Genomic DNA, 15675 nt, shown 5'->3' on the forward strand with positions numbered 1-15675 from the left:
TCCCTTTCGACTTCAGAACAAAGCCCAAGAGCTCACTGAAGTATTTTTCTCCTAATCACTCACAGCTACTTAAAAATATGGATACTCTAATTAGCCAGGCATGGTGGCGGCCACCTGTAGTCCCAGCTACTCAGGAGGCTGAGGCAGGAGAATGGTGTGAACCTGGGAGGCAGAGCTTGCAGTGAGCCGAGATCGCGCTGCTGCACTCAAGCCTGGGTGACAGAGCGAGACTCCGTCTCAAAAAATTAAATAAATAAATAAATAAGTAAATAAATAAATAAATAAATAAGTAAATAAATAAATAAATAAATAAAATATGGATACTCTGTCGAACAAAAACCCGAGTTTGTGGCTAATGTGTTTGCCCCTTTAGCCCAGATAAAGTTGGAAGTCCAAAGTGTTTAGAAAAGAGGGATTCTAGGTGACTCCACCACACCTACCTTCCAGTTCTTTATGAAGTAGTAGCCAGTGTTTCCAAGGTGGAATCATAGGAGAGTGGAGGTACCACACAACCTTCAGAAAGAAAATATTCTCTAGGAAAAAGCTTCAAGGTGAAGGAGGTTGCAACCTGATTGGCTGCTGAGGGTTTTTAGGAGTCCATCATTATTAGTACAATTTGTCACTGATTGTAGAGAGGGTCAACAGAAACCATTTTATAAGCTTAACCAAGTAATGTAGACCAAGACCACAGTCTCTACCCTAAATACTCACCTTTCATGATGAAGCAACTTTACACTATGCACTTGTTCATCCTCAGCGATCCTTGAGTTGCACATGCTCTTCTGACCCAATTTCCACCAAAATCGGTCTTCTCCTAAGGCTTAGAAATTTTTGTGAGCCTGTTATTCTTTCAACTAGAAATTAACGGTATGACTATAGCTAATAATAACCATTCCAAAGCCGTATTTTAAAACTTCATTAAGTATCTTGTTCCTTGATTTAACTACCTCCTGGAATACTTATTAATGCTATAGAAATTACATTTAGCGCTGGGCACTGTGGCTTGCACCTGTAATCTCAGTGCTTTGGGAGGCCGAGGCAGGCGGATCACCTGAGGTCAGGAGTTTGAGACCAGCTCAGTCAACATGGTGAAGCCCTGTCTACTAAAAATGGAAAAATTAGCTGGGTGTGGTGGCAGGTGCCTATAATCCCAGCTGCTTGGGAGGCTGAGGCGGGAGAATTGCTTGAATGCAGGAGGCAGAGGTTGCAGTGAGCTGAGATAGTGCCACTGCACCCCAGTGCAAGACTCTGTCTTGGGTGGCGGGGGGGTGGGGGGAAATTACATTTAGCTACTACTTGGCAGTAGAATTTTATTTTACTTTATTTTATTTATTTTTTGAGACAGGGTCTCACTCTGTTGCCCAGGCTGGAGTTCAGTGGTGTGACCATGGTTTACTGCAGCCTTGACCTCCCCAGACTCAGGTGGTTTTCCTGCTTCAGCCTCCCTAATAGCTGGGACTACAGGCATGCGCCACCACACCCAGCTAATTTTTAAAAATTTTTTCGTAGAGACGGGGTTCGCCATCTGAATTCCTGGCGAATTCAGATCTGGTCTGAATTCCTGGGCTCAAATGATCCTCCCACCTCGGCCTCCCAAAGTGCTGGGATTACAGACATGAGCCACTGCACCCAACTGGCAGTAGAAATTTCTGAAATTCCACAATAAAATTCATAGGAGAGCCCTGCAATAGCAGTAGTGCTAGGACTAAATGCAGTGTCAAACAGGAGCAGTCGTGCTGTGCCATAACCGTTCACTGACATCACCTTTTGACTGCCTGTGAGTGATTCATATTCTCAGTGATCTGCTAATGTGAAGATTAATTAATTTAGTAGGTTCTTCACCATTGCACACCGTGCTATAGGACCAAGTCTCCCCCTCACCTCCACCACACACATGCATACACATACACACAAACCTCTGGCATCATATTTTTGTGTGTGATGCCAAAATATGAGAAATATTTAACAGGAACAACAGGAGAAACATTTTCTTTTCTTTTTTTCTTTTTTTGAAATGGAGTTTCACTCTTGTTGCCCAGGCTGGAGTGCAATGGCCCAATCTTGGCTCACAACAACCTCCACTTCCCAGATTCAAGCGATTCTCCTGCCTCAGCCTCCCAAGTAGCTGGGATTACAGGCATGCACCACCCCACCAGGCTAATTTTTGTATTTTTAGTAGAGACGGGGTTTCTCCACGTTGGTCAGGCTGGTCTCGAACTCCCGACCTCAGTTAATCCACCCGCCTTGGCCTCCCAAAGTGCTGGGATTAGAGGCATGAGCCACCGTGCCCGACCCAGGAGAAACATTTTCTAAACAACTAAAAATATGCAGGGGACCTGGATAATAAGGGAGGTTTGTTTTCTATTTTGTTTAAGGTTTTTACTTCTGTATTTTTAACCCTAGAAAACACACATACACTCTCTCTCTCTCTCTCTCTCTCTCTCTGTGTATATATATATATATACTTTTTTTTTAAGGGATCAGAGATGCTGGCCAGGATTAAGGTTATACCAAACATATTCCACACCGCCATTTTCCAAACTAAATGAAATAGCAAAAACATGGAGAAGGAATTTACAGGAACGGAGTACTACAAAGACAGATGAAAACTCTACAGAGGTGTTCTTCTTGGAAGTCAGTGGGAGTAGGAGATGACGAAAGGAAAGTTAAAGGCTTATGCCCTACTCAGTATTCAAAGCAAGGAGCATGTAGTGTGAGAGCTAGCTCTACTTTTGAGACAAATGTCTAGACTTTCATTCGAAGTCAAGTTTCCAAATGGCTGTATCCATTTATAAACTGTAATAACCAGGATTTCAAATAGACTCACAAATCCAGTTATAAGGACTATGTCTGCTTAGAAGCATCAGAGCAGAGGGTCCCCTCCAGTAGAATAGCCATCTCTTCACTGTGATATTTTGAAACCAATTTGCCATTTTCCACTTTTTGGTTTGGGATGTCAATCCTTTCATTCAGTTTACTATAAATGGGAGATCCTCTTATAATTACTTTACTATGATATACAACATTGAGTATACACTACCGTTGTACCTCCTATAAAGTACATTATAAGCTGATATCTACTTAAAAGGAAAAACATACCTCCAAAATAGTACAAGCCTGTTGGATTCAATATTTGTTTATAAGTTCCTAGCACTCAGATCAAGATCCCTCATTTTGTCAGGTACAGTGGCTACTCGGGAGGCTGAGGTGGGAATATTTCCTGGGGCCTGGAATCTAAGGCTACAGTTTGCTATAATTGTGCCTGTGAATAGCTACCACACTCCAGCCTGGGCAACACATGGAGATGTCATCTTTAAAAAAAAAAACAGGCCAGTCCCAGTGGCTCACACCTGTAATCCCAGCACTTTGGGAGGCTGAGGCGGGCTGATCACTTGATGTCAGGAGTTCAAGACTAGCCTGGCCAACATGGTAAACCCCCGTCTCTACTAAAAATACAAAAATTAGCTGGGCTTGGTGGCAGGCGCCTGTAATCCCAGCTACTTGGGAGGCTGAGGCATGAGAATCGTTTGAACCTGGGAGGAGGAGGTTGCAGTGAGGCAAGATCACACCACTGCACTCCAGCCAGGGTGACACAGCAAGACTCAGTCTGAAAACAAAACAAAACAAAACAAGACCCTCATTTTCCAAGAAAGCCCATGAGCAAAGAGAAGAAAAACAAGGAAAAACTGAAGACCTGGCAACTCCTATTTTATGGGACCTTAAAGAGATTTTGGTGAGTACAAGGAAAATAATGAGTTTTTTTTGTACTTTGAGGTCACTGGTATAATTATCAAAGGTATTAATATCAACATTATTACTACTCTGATACTCAGGTTCACACATTAGTCATTTTTTTCTTGTAGAGGATAAGATAATTAAAGTAACTTATCCTTCTCTTCTGCTCTTCCCTTTCCTTCTCGCTCTTCTCTTTTTTGTTTTCCTTTTTTTTTTTTTGAGAGGGAGTTTTGCTCCGTTGCCGAGGCTGGAGTGCAGTGGCACAATCTCGGCTCACTGCAACCTCCACCATGCCCGGCTAATTTTTGTATTTTTAGTAGAGATGGGGTTTCACCATATTGGCCAGGCTGCTCTCGAACTCCTGACCTTGTGATCCGCCTGCCTTGGCCTCCCGAAGTTCTGGGATTACAGGCATGAGCCACTGCGCTGGGACTTTTTCCTTTTTTTTTTTTTTTTGGTCTCTGGGTCACTTAGGCTCTCACACTGGGTGATTATACTTGGACTAAATAGCACAAAAATGTACACAATGTACAATTTATACCACACCGTATGCTCTCAAACTCAGGCTCCTGTACATAACTGCTCATGCCAAGGATTCCTGCATGGTTTGAAATCCAGTGCTCCTAAGGCAGCTATGTGGAATCATAAGATATTTGTTCTACCGATTCAGCTGACTCTGGGTTTAGAATGGCCCTTGGTCTTTGTAACAAGAGAAACATCTGTCCACCAAAATGAATGGCTAAGATGCGCCAAATCAAATAATTTCCTTAATTGGACAGATGAGAAAGGAAAGAGCAAGCCCCATTTAGAGTCCATTTCATTGGAACTCCCCAACAGAATCCCGGTGCTAGGTGAGGAAACAGAGTAAAGTCTTCCAATGAGGAAACAGAATAAAGTCTTCCAATCTTTCAATCCTTGCCACTGAAAGACTAGAATTTGATCTTTAGATCAGTGTTTGGTGGGTTTCAAAATTAGTGACCTGGGAAGTCCCAGACCGGCAACCAGCACTTCCTCACTCCATGAAAGTGTGGCTGTCCCTTTCAGGTAGTTCGTTCCTTCAGTTCAGCCTTTTTGAGTGCCTCACCTAGCAGCAGCACAAAGCAGAACAGTTACCTGAAGAAATTTTAAATATTCAAAGCTGCATTGACTGTGTAGACCCCTTGTTTTATTTTTCAAGTTTGAAAATGTGTGTTCAACAGAATTCTCTATTTAAAAAAAAAAAAAGATTTTAGGCCAGGCGTGGTGGCTCATGCCCGTAATCCCAGCACTTTGGGAGGCCAAGGTGGGAGGATCACGTGAGGTCAGGAGTTCAAGACCAGCCTCGCCAACACGGCAAAAACCCATCTCTACCAAAAATATAAAAATTAGCCAGGCGTGGTGTCATGAGCCTGTAGTCCGAGCTACTTGGGAGGCTGAGGCAGGAGAATCACTTGCACTCAGGAGGTGGGAGTTGCAGTGAGCCGAGATTGCGCCACTGCCCTCCAGCCTGGGCGATAGCGTGGGACTCTGTCTAAAAAAAAAAAAAAAAGTTTTTAAAAAATGGCATCTCCAAATTCAATTTTCTTTTTATTTCTTTTTTTTTTTTTTTAATTGACATGGGGTCTCACTCTGTCACCTAGGCTGGAGTGCAGTGGCGTGATCTCAGCTCACTGAAGGCTTACTTCCTGGGCTCAGCAACCCTCCCACCTCAGCCTCCTAGCAGCTGGGACTACAAGTGTACACCACCACACCTGGCTAACTTTTGTATTTTTGGTGGAGATGGGTTTTTGCCATGTTGCCCTGGCTGGCCTCAAACTCCTGGACTCAAGTGATCCTCCCACTTCAGCCTCCTAGTAGCTGGGACTACAGGTGTACACCACCACGCCCGGCTAATTTTTGTATTTTTGGTGGAGACAGGTTTTTGCCATGTTGCTCTGGCTGGCCTCGAACTCCTGGGCTCAAGCGACCCGCCCTCCTGAGCCTCCCAAAGTGCTGGGATTGGAAGTGTGAGCCACCATGCCTGGCCCCAAACCCAACTGTCTGTTATAGCATTTGTAAAAGTATTTGTTAACTATGTGATGTTTACCTTAAACTCTAAACATTTACCAGTTGACAGCATTAGATTCCTAATAATTTAGAAAAGAGAAGAAAACAAATTCTTAAGTTTCTATACTGCTTAGGCATTCATATGGGTAGTGCTGGGTACACAGTAATAGAAAGTTGTTGGCAAGAGTTCAAATTTATAAAAGTATATTGAAAAATTATTTTAAAAGGAAAAAGCAAGGTCCAGCATGGTGGCTCACACCTGTAATCCCAGCACTTTGGGAAGCCGAGGTGAGTGGATCACTTGAGTCCAGGAGTTCGAGACCAGCCTGGGCAACATGGTGAAAAAACCCATCTGTATCAAAAATAGAAAAATTAGCCAGGCATGGTGGCATGTGCCTGTAGTCCCAACTACTCAGGAGGCTGAGGCAGGAGGATCACTTGAGCCCAGGAGGCAGACGTTGCAGTGAACTGAGATCGCGCCACTGCACTCCAGCCTGGGCAACAACAGAGTGAGACTCATCTCCAAAAAAAATTAAAAAATAAAAAAAGGAAGAAGCAGGCTGGGTGTAGTGGCTCACCCCTGTAATCCCAGCACTTTGGGAGGCTGAGGCGGGTGGATCATCCTGGCCAACATGGTGAAACCCCATCTCTACTAAAAAATTAGCTAGGCATGGTGGAGTGCACCTGTAGTCCCAGCTACTCAGGAGGCTGAGGCAGGAGAATAGCTTGAACATCGGAGGCGGAGTTTGCAGTGAGCTGAGATCAGGCCATTGCACTCCAGCCTGGGTGACAAAGCAGGACTCCGTCTCAAAAAAAAAAAAAAAAAATGAAGAAGCACATTTCACTAACACGGTGTGCTAGAAACTCGCCTGTAACAGTATATGTCACATATTCTTCCCTAGACTAGGAAAATCAGGGAGATAAGGTCAGCCTAAAAGTTGAAAGAATATAAAAACAAAATGAAAGCAAACACATTGGGCAGCCTCTTGGGTCTGTCTTTATAACACTCAGAGGAGACTAGCCCAGGTATTACATGGGAGGACAAAGTGCCTGGGTGATCACCTGGTGCTCCAGTCTATGAATCTCCTGGGTCAGAGTGCCTCAAGAAGGAAGCCACAGTCCTCACTCCAGACCAAGTTGTGTGCCAGTGATGTACAGTACTAGGAATCCTTCTTCCATGGGGAGCTGTTGAGGAGCAACTCAGTTCCAAAACACGGTTTTCCAAATTGCCTCACTCTATAAGCTTCCCTGAGGGCCAGGCATTAGGAGAACTTGCCTGGTGTACCTGTAAAGGAAAAGGAAAACAACAGAGGCTGTAAACCACAATGATGTAACTAAGTATGAAAGAATTTGTAACAAAAATAAAAATAAATTTTGTTGAATTATTTCAGCTTTACACTTAAAAATCAGAGACCAAAATTCCTTTTTGAATTTCCCTTTGTTTCTTTCCTTCCTTCCTCCCTGCCTTCCTTCCTTCTTTCTTTCTTTTTTTGTTTTGTTTTGTTTTGTTTTTGAGATAGAGTCTCTCTCTGTTGCCCAGGCTGGAGTGCAATGGCATGATCTTGGCTCACTGCAACCTCCGCCTCCCAGGTTCAAGTGATTCTCCTGCCTCAGCCTCCTGAGTAGCTGGGACGACAGGTGAGTGCCACCACGCCCAGCTAATTTTTTTTTTTTTTTTTTTTTTGTATTTTTAGTAGAGACAGGGTTTCTCCATGCTGGCCAAGATGGTCTCGATCTCTTGACCTCATGATCTGCCTGCCTCGGCCTCCCAAAGTTCTGGGATTACAGGTGTGAACCACCGTGCCTGGCCTTTTTTTTTTTTTTTTTTTAAGACGGGGCCTGTTTTTTCACCTAGGCTGCAGTGCAGTGATTGGAATGCAATGGCGTGATCATGGCTCACTGCAGCTTCGACCTCCCGGGTTCAAGTGATCCTCCCACCTCAGCCTCCCAAGTAGCTGTGACTACAGGAGCACACCACCACACCAGGCTAATTTTTTTGTTTGTTTTTTTGTAGAGATGGGGTCTCACTATGTTACCCAGGCTGGTCTCAAACTCTCGACCTCAAGCAATCCTCCTGCTTAGAGGTGTGAGCCACTGCAACTGGATCCTTACTGAATATTCTAAACTTTTACTTTGGTTTTTTTTTTTTTTTGAGACGGGGTTTCACTCTGTTGCCTAGGCTGGAGTGCAGTGGCACGATCTTGGCTCACTGCAACCTCTGCCTCCCGGGTTCAAGCGATTCTCCTGCCTCAGCCTCCTGAGTAGCTTGGACTACAGGCACGTGCCACCACGCCCAACTAATTTTTTTGTATTTTTAGTAGAGACGGGGTTTCACCATGTTGGCCAGGCTGGTCTCGAACTCCTGATCTCAAGTGATCCACCTGCCTCGGCCTCCCAAAGTGCTGGGGTTACAGGCATGAGCCACTGCACACGTCCTAAACTTTTACTTTGAATCACATTATTTATTTATTTATTTATTTAGAGACAGACTCTTGCTCTGTTGCCCAGGCTAGAGTGCAGTGGCATGATCTCAGCTCACTGCAACCTCCGTCTCCCAGGTTCAAGCAATTCTCCTGCCGCCGCCTCCTGAGGAGCTGGGATTATAGACACGCACCACCACGCCTGGCTAAATTTTGTATTTTGAGTCGAGATGGGGTTTCCCCATGTTGGCCAGGCTCATCTTGACCTCAGGTGACCCACCTGCCTTAGCCTCCCAAAGTGCTGGGATTACAGCTGGGCCCTTTTTTTTTTTTTTTTTTTTTTTTTTTTTGAGACAGGGTCTCACTCTATTGCCCAAGCTGGAGTGCAGTGACATGATATTGGCTCACTGTAGCCTCAACATCCTGGGCTCAAGTGCTCCTACCACCCCAGCCTCTGGAGCAGCTGGAACTACAGGCACACATCACCATGCCTGACTAATTTTTGTAAGTTTTGTAGAGACAGGATTGTAAGTTTTGTAGAGACAGGATTTTGCCATGTTGCCCAAGCTGGTCTTGAACTCCTGACCTCAAGTGATCTGCTTGCCTCACCCTCTCAATGTGTTGGGATTACAGGCATGAGCCACCGCACCCACACATAGGTGTGTGTTGTCTTTTATTTGGATTGGTTCCAAATAATACATTGGTTCCAAATGATACAGGCTAGATGTGATAACTCATGCCTGTAATTCCAGCACTTTGGGAGGCCGAGGCAGGCAGATCACCTTAGGTCAGGAGTTCAGCCTGGCTAACATGAAGAAACCCCATCTCTACTAAAAATACAAAAATTAGCCGGGCATGGTCGTGGGCCCCTGTAATCCCACCTACGTGGGAGGCTCAGGCAGGAGAATCACTTGAACCTGGAAGGCAGAGGTTGCAGTGAGCCCAGATCCTGCCACTGCACTCCAGCCTGGTTGACAGAGCAAGATGCCATCTCAACAAAAGAAAAAAAATTATATTCCATATAGATATTACTAGAGGTCTAAATGACAGTGATGTCTTCAAATGAATGAAGAAAAAATAGGGAAGCATCTCTTACACAACCAAAATTTCAAGATTTGGGAGATTTACAAGATTTAAAAGAAAATATGGAGTAATATAAACGTGAAAAGGAAAGTGTGGTAGATCCTACATCTCACACAAATTTTGCCACAATGATAGAAGCTATCTTGGGCCAGGCATGGTGGCTTGTGCCTATAATCCCAGCAATTTGGGAGGGCAATGCAGGAGGATTGCTTGAGGCCAAGAGTTTGAGACCAGCCTGGGCAACATAGCCAGACTTAATCTCCACAATAAAAAAATTTGCCCAGCATGGTGGTTCATGCCTGCAGAACCAGCTACTGGGGAGACTGAGGCAGAACTGCTTGAGCCCAGGAGTTTGAGGTTACAGTGAGCTATGATTGCACCACTGCACTCCAGCCTAAGTGACAGAGCAAGACCCTGTCTCAAATAATAATAATAATAGAAGCTATCTCACAAGTGACTATTATGTGTGTGCTATATAGTCTCTAATACTCACAAAAATCCAATAAGAGGCATTATTATGTCCTATATAAGCAAAGAAACTGAGGCTCATATAGATTATGTAATTCAAGGTTACAATACTGGTAAATGATGGAGTCAGGATTCAAACTCAGCTCTCTTATAAATTCTGAATTCTGAGGTTTTCAGTAAAAATGTGCAATAAATCCAATAATGTTAGAAATGTACTTTTTCAAGGTACTAATATTAACTGTTAGTAGAAGCATCTGTGTGTGTGTGTGTGTGTGTGTGTGTGTGTGTGTGTACTGATCCCAGTCAAAGAATATAATTTCTTTGGGTCTCTTAGAGCTTCTCATTTCTGAGTGTGATCCTAGGATTAGCAGTTTAAACATCACCTTGGAGCATCTTAGAAATGCACAATCTCAGGCCCCACTTCAGACCTTCTGAAACAGAATCTGCATTTTGACAATATTCCAGATGATTTTTCTGCAAATTAAAGTTTGAAGCCAGGTGTGATGGCTCATGCTTGTAATTCCAGTGCTTTTGGAGGTCAAGGCAGAAGGATTGCTTGACGCCAGGAGTTTAAGACTACTCCAGCCAACAGTTATATAGAGACCTGGTCTCTAAAATAAAATAGTTTGAGAGGCACTGTCTTTTTTTTTTTTTTTTTTTTGAGACAGAGTCTCACTCTGTCACCAGGCTGGAGTGCAATGGTGTGATCTCGGCTCACTGCAACCTCTGCCTCCCGGGTTCACACCATTCTCCTGCCTCAGCCTCCCAAGTAGCTGGGACCACAGGTGCCCGCCACCACGCCCAGCTAATTTTTTGTATTTTTAGTAGAGACGGGATTTCACCGTGTTAGCCAGGATGGTCTCGATCTCCTGACCTCGTGATCTGCCCGCCTCGGCCTCCCAAAGTGCTGGGATTACAGGTGTGGGCCGTGGCGCCCGGCTGAAAAGCACTGTCTTAAGGTTGGGTGGTTCCCTCCCAGTTACTAAGGAGGCTAAGGTGGGAGATCTCTTGATTCCAGGAGGTAAAAGCTGTAGTAAGTCTAGAAAAACAGAGCGAGACCCTGTCTTAAAAAAAAAAAAAAAAAAAAAAAAGATGGGTTGTTCCACGAAGAGGGATGCCTCTTACTCCCACTGTGGCCATCCACATTCTTAGGACCAGGGAGGGAAAGATGGTGAGAATGCACTCACATTATAACCTTTACTGTCTGATTTTTAAATAAATGTTCATCAGTCATTTTTATGACAGCTTTGAAATATGATTACAATTCACCCATCAAATTGTACAATTCAATGGTTTCAGCATATTCAGAGTTATGCAACCATTACCACAATCAATTTTAGAACATCTCATCATCCTGAAAAGAAACTTCATACCCTTTAGCCTCCTCTCCCCATTCTCCCCAGCCTCAAGCCCTAGGCAACCATTAATCCACTTTCTGTACACCAGGGGTGATGGCTCACACCTGTAATCCCAGCACTTTGGGAGGCCGAGGTGGGCAGATCACCTGAAGTCAGGAGTTTGAGACCAGCCCGGCCAACATGGTGAAACCCCGTCTCTACTGAATATACAAAAATTAGCCAGGTCTGGTGGCAGGCACCTGTAATCTCGATTACTTGGGAGGTCGAGGCAGGAGAATTGCATAAACCCAAGAGGTAGAGGTTGCAATGGGCAGAGATCGCACCACTGCACTCCAGCGTGGGTGACAGAGTAAGATTCCATCTCAAAAAAAAAAAAAAGAAAGAAAGAAAGAAAAATATCTACTTTCCATTTCTACAGATTTGTGTATTCATGGACATTTTTTACAAATGGAGTCATATAATATGCAGTTTTTGTGACTGGCTTCTTTCACTTAGCATACTGTTTTCAAGTTTCATCCATGTTGTTCACCTGTCTCAATCCTTTCTCGTAAGTGGTAGTATTCTTCCAACAGATGTGTGGGTGCCAGACAGCAATGTGACCCTCTCACCCACTCCTCCAAGTGGAGCTCCTGAGTACCGTCGCTCCCCTAGGAGAAGCCGTCGCTCCCCTAGGAGAAGCCTTTCTCCTCCCGTTATTGACTACCCTAATAAGGAGGACTTTAGCAGCATTCTTTTTTTCCATTTTCTCCCTGGGACTTAGCAGCTCAAGTGCAGCTGGCCCTTGGCCAAGCTTCCTCTCCAAGACACCTGCAGGTGCTACCAGTGCTGCCACCTTATGCCCATTTCTTGAAGTAGTGGACACTGGATCAGGCACTGTCTTCCTCCCTGAGAGCCCTGCTCTTTGCTGTGTTCACAATCAAGGTTATGACTCATGACAGAGTGTGACCAGGAGAGGTCGAGGGTGTGCTGTGTGGGAACTCATGTCTGGTACCTTCAAACAACCAAGAGGCAGAGAAGCAAGCGCAAATGCACTTGGAGCTCAAGAGGAGCGTGATTTTAAATCTCTCTTCCTGATTCTCTTGGCTGTTTCTTCAGCTTCCACTTCTCTTCCTCTCCTCAGTTCACTTTCATTTCCCTATGTTACTCCTCAAAGAATAGGGAACCTACACGTCTCTCACTGTTCATTTCCACCTGGATTGTTTGCTCTTGTCACGTCGAGGGGTACAACTGTATACTTAGACATTTGGGTATGTTTAAGTTACTTCTATGATAAAGAATCAGTCTAAACATTCTGCCCTGCTGAACGGCAAAACAATGAAAAGGCTTTCTGTTCTCCAAAAAAATAAAGATGTTCTTCCTGAATAAATAAAGCTACCCAAACACAAATTTTTAAGAAACACACTTAAATTATCAGTCCCAAAGAAAAACTAGCATAGTAATGAAAATACTTTCCCTAAATGTTCATGCCTGAATCTGGGACCTTGTCAAAGTTCATTCTGGGGTGCATAGTTCCTTTACAGATTATCATGCACTACCCTGAACTCCCTGAGTAGCCCGTATATCTCCACTTCAAGCTCTTATTCCTGGGAAAAGCTTTCCAAATTAAGGCTCCAGGTACTTATCTACCTCAGACTCTCATTGCCACTCTATGATATTTATTCGAGAAATGTTTGTATACTACCACATGCTAGCCTTGTGCTGTACACGACAGACAAGGTTCCAGCTCCCATGGGGTTTAGCTTCTAGGCAGGGAAATGTAACAGTAGACTGCAGCCCTAAGACCTGTGGTGTGCTTGGCTGAGTCCCTCAGTGTGTCTTGATGAGTCCTGTTACCCCTAAGTAAAACAGGCAAGAAACACCTTGCTGTCTTAGACAGCAAAGAAGAAAAGCAGATGGGCTGGGTGTAGTGGCTCACACCTGTAATCCCAGCACTTTGAGAAGCTGAGGCAGGCTGATCATTTGAGATCAGGAGTTTGAGACCAGCCTGGTTGAAATGGTGAAACCCCGTCTCAATTAAAAATACAAATATTAACTGGAGGTGGTGGCGGGCACCTGTAATCCCAGCTACTGGGAAGGCTGAGGCAGGATAATCACTTGAACCTGGGAGGTGGAGGTTTCAGTGAGCCGAGATCGTGCCACTCCACTCAAGCCTGGGCGACAGAGTGAGACTCAGTCTCAAAAATACAAAACAAAACAAAACAAAAAACAGAGAAAAGCAGATGGGCTCAGGTGGTCTTGGCTGATAGCCTCACAGAATCTTCTGCCTTCATCTTACTTTGACCTTCCAATAACTCCCTGAGAGCCTCAGAAGTGTCCCAAAGTGATAACCATACCATTAATGGATTTCATGACCTTATTAAATTCTTAAACTGTTTTTGTTTTTTTTTTTGTTTTCTTTTTTGAGACAGAGTCTCGCTCTGTCGCCCAGGCTGGAGTGCAGTGGCGTGATCTCGGCTCACTGCAAGCTCTGCCTTCCCGGGTTCACACCATTCTTCTGCCTCAGCCTCCCGAGTAGATGGGACTACAGGCGCCCACCACCACGCCCAGCTAATTTTTTGTATTTTTAGTAGAGACAGGGTTTCACCATGTTAGCCAGGATGATCTCGATTTCCTGACCTCGTGATCCGCCCGCCTTGGCCTCCCAAAGTGCTGGGATTACAGGCGTGAGCCACCGCGCCCGGCCTCTTAAACACTTCAACTCTAGCATATATGTATGCTATAGTTCTAAGCAATGCCATATATGTGTGCTATAGTTCTAAACAATTTCTAAGCAATGTCATATATATATATATAAAATGCATAAGCCATAGAATTGTTTTCATATATAATCTTTGTTAATTTATATAGTTTTGTATTATTTAACAGTATAAACATTACATTGTGGGTTGGTTTGTATGATTATTCCTTAATCCTTGAGAACTCAGAACAAAGTATTACATGCCTTTCCTATTTTCTACTCATTTTGTCTTCCAAGGGGCTGAGCATATCAATGGGATCTTGTTAAACTTTTACTGTTAATCAGCTTGTAGGGAAATGCATTATTTATTCTCTCTTGCTTGGGGGTCAAAGCAGCCAACCAGATCTAAAGACACATTTAGAAGACATGTCAATGTAAATACAATGTGTATTTACTCTGACTTTGCTATTATAATTTAGTAAGGCTTCATTTATCTGACACCTTTGGATAATGTGAAAAGCCTGAATTCATTTTCTAAATAATTAAAACTAATCCCTTTCAGTACAAAATGTTTTAAAATATGCCTTTGATGAAAAATTATTTTAAATAAAATAGATCCCTGCCTTGTTGAAATGTATAGCAAATATAATTTAAACTCTTCTTATTTTCTTGGTCATTATTAGCATTCAGAACGAAACTCCAAAGTAATGCATCTCTGAGAAATATTAAAATATGCTATGCTTTTTGCCCTACCCAAAATGATCCGAGGCTAGTGTGATTTTGAGTTCTTTTATGTCCTTCCAATAATTTTCTTTCTGTTTTATCCCTTCTTTTGTTAAGATATTAGATAATACCACTTGCTACTTCCTGGGTGCCTGGCTTTAGCAATTCTCTTCCTAATCTGTGTCCTAGGAAACTAGGTAACAAAATTTATTAGCATTGTGTGTAAAGTAAGAGCAAATAGGCTTTGAATCTGACTGTCTTTCCTGGAAGTGAATAGTATTAGCTTTTCAAGCAGTTCAATGGTCTTTTTAAATTGCTCTAGTATTCTCAATTCCCCTACTGATACCCTAGACTGTTGGATAAATTACCTTCTATAGAAAATTGAGACGTTAACATAGTCCTTTTCTTTTTGTTATTGTTGTCTTTTTTGAGACAGGGTTTTATTTCCGTCACCCAGGCTGGAGTGCAATGGCACGATCTCAACTCGCTGCCACCTCCGCCTCCTGGACACAGGCGATCCTCCTGCCTCAGCCTCCCGAGTAGCTGGGACTACAGTTGTGCACCACCACACCCGGCTAATTTTTTCTATTTTTTGTAGAGACAAGGTTTTTGCCGTGTTGCCCAGGCTGGTCTCCAACTCCTGGCCTCAAGTGATCCAGCCACCTCGGCCTCCCAAAGTGCTGGGATTACAGGCGAGAGCCACTGCGCCTGGCCAACATAGTACTTTTTAGCTGATACAATTTAGCTAGACATAACCTTTTCCACCAACCTTCGCCTTTGATTGGCTGGGTGTGGTGGCTCATGCCTATAATCCCAGCACTTTGGGAGGCCAAGCAGGGTGATTACCTTGAGCCCAGGAGTTCCAAACCAGCCTGGGCAACACGGCAAAACCTCATCTCTACAAAAATACAAAAATAAGCTGGGCGTAGTGGGTGTGGTGGCGTGCACCTGTAGTCTCAGCTACTTGGGAGGCTGATGCATAAGAATCGCTTGAGCCTGGGAGGCGCAGGTTGCAGTGAGCTGAGATCGTGCCACTGCACTCCAGCATGGGCGACAGAGTGACTCTGTCCCAAAAAAAAGTTCACCATTGTTTCTATTCTTTTTAGGTCCTCCTAATTTCTGATTTTAGACCATTAGTCCTTTCAATCCTAAATCTAAATAGCTGGACAGGGTGGCTCAACCCTGT

The sequence above is a fragment of the Pongo pygmaeus genome, chromosome 1 (assembly GCF_028885625.2).
Source record: "Pongo pygmaeus isolate AG05252 chromosome 1, NHGRI_mPonPyg2-v2.0_pri, whole genome shotgun sequence".
In the NCBI taxonomy this organism is placed as follows: Eukaryota; Metazoa; Chordata; class Mammalia; order Primates; family Hominidae; genus Pongo; species Pongo pygmaeus.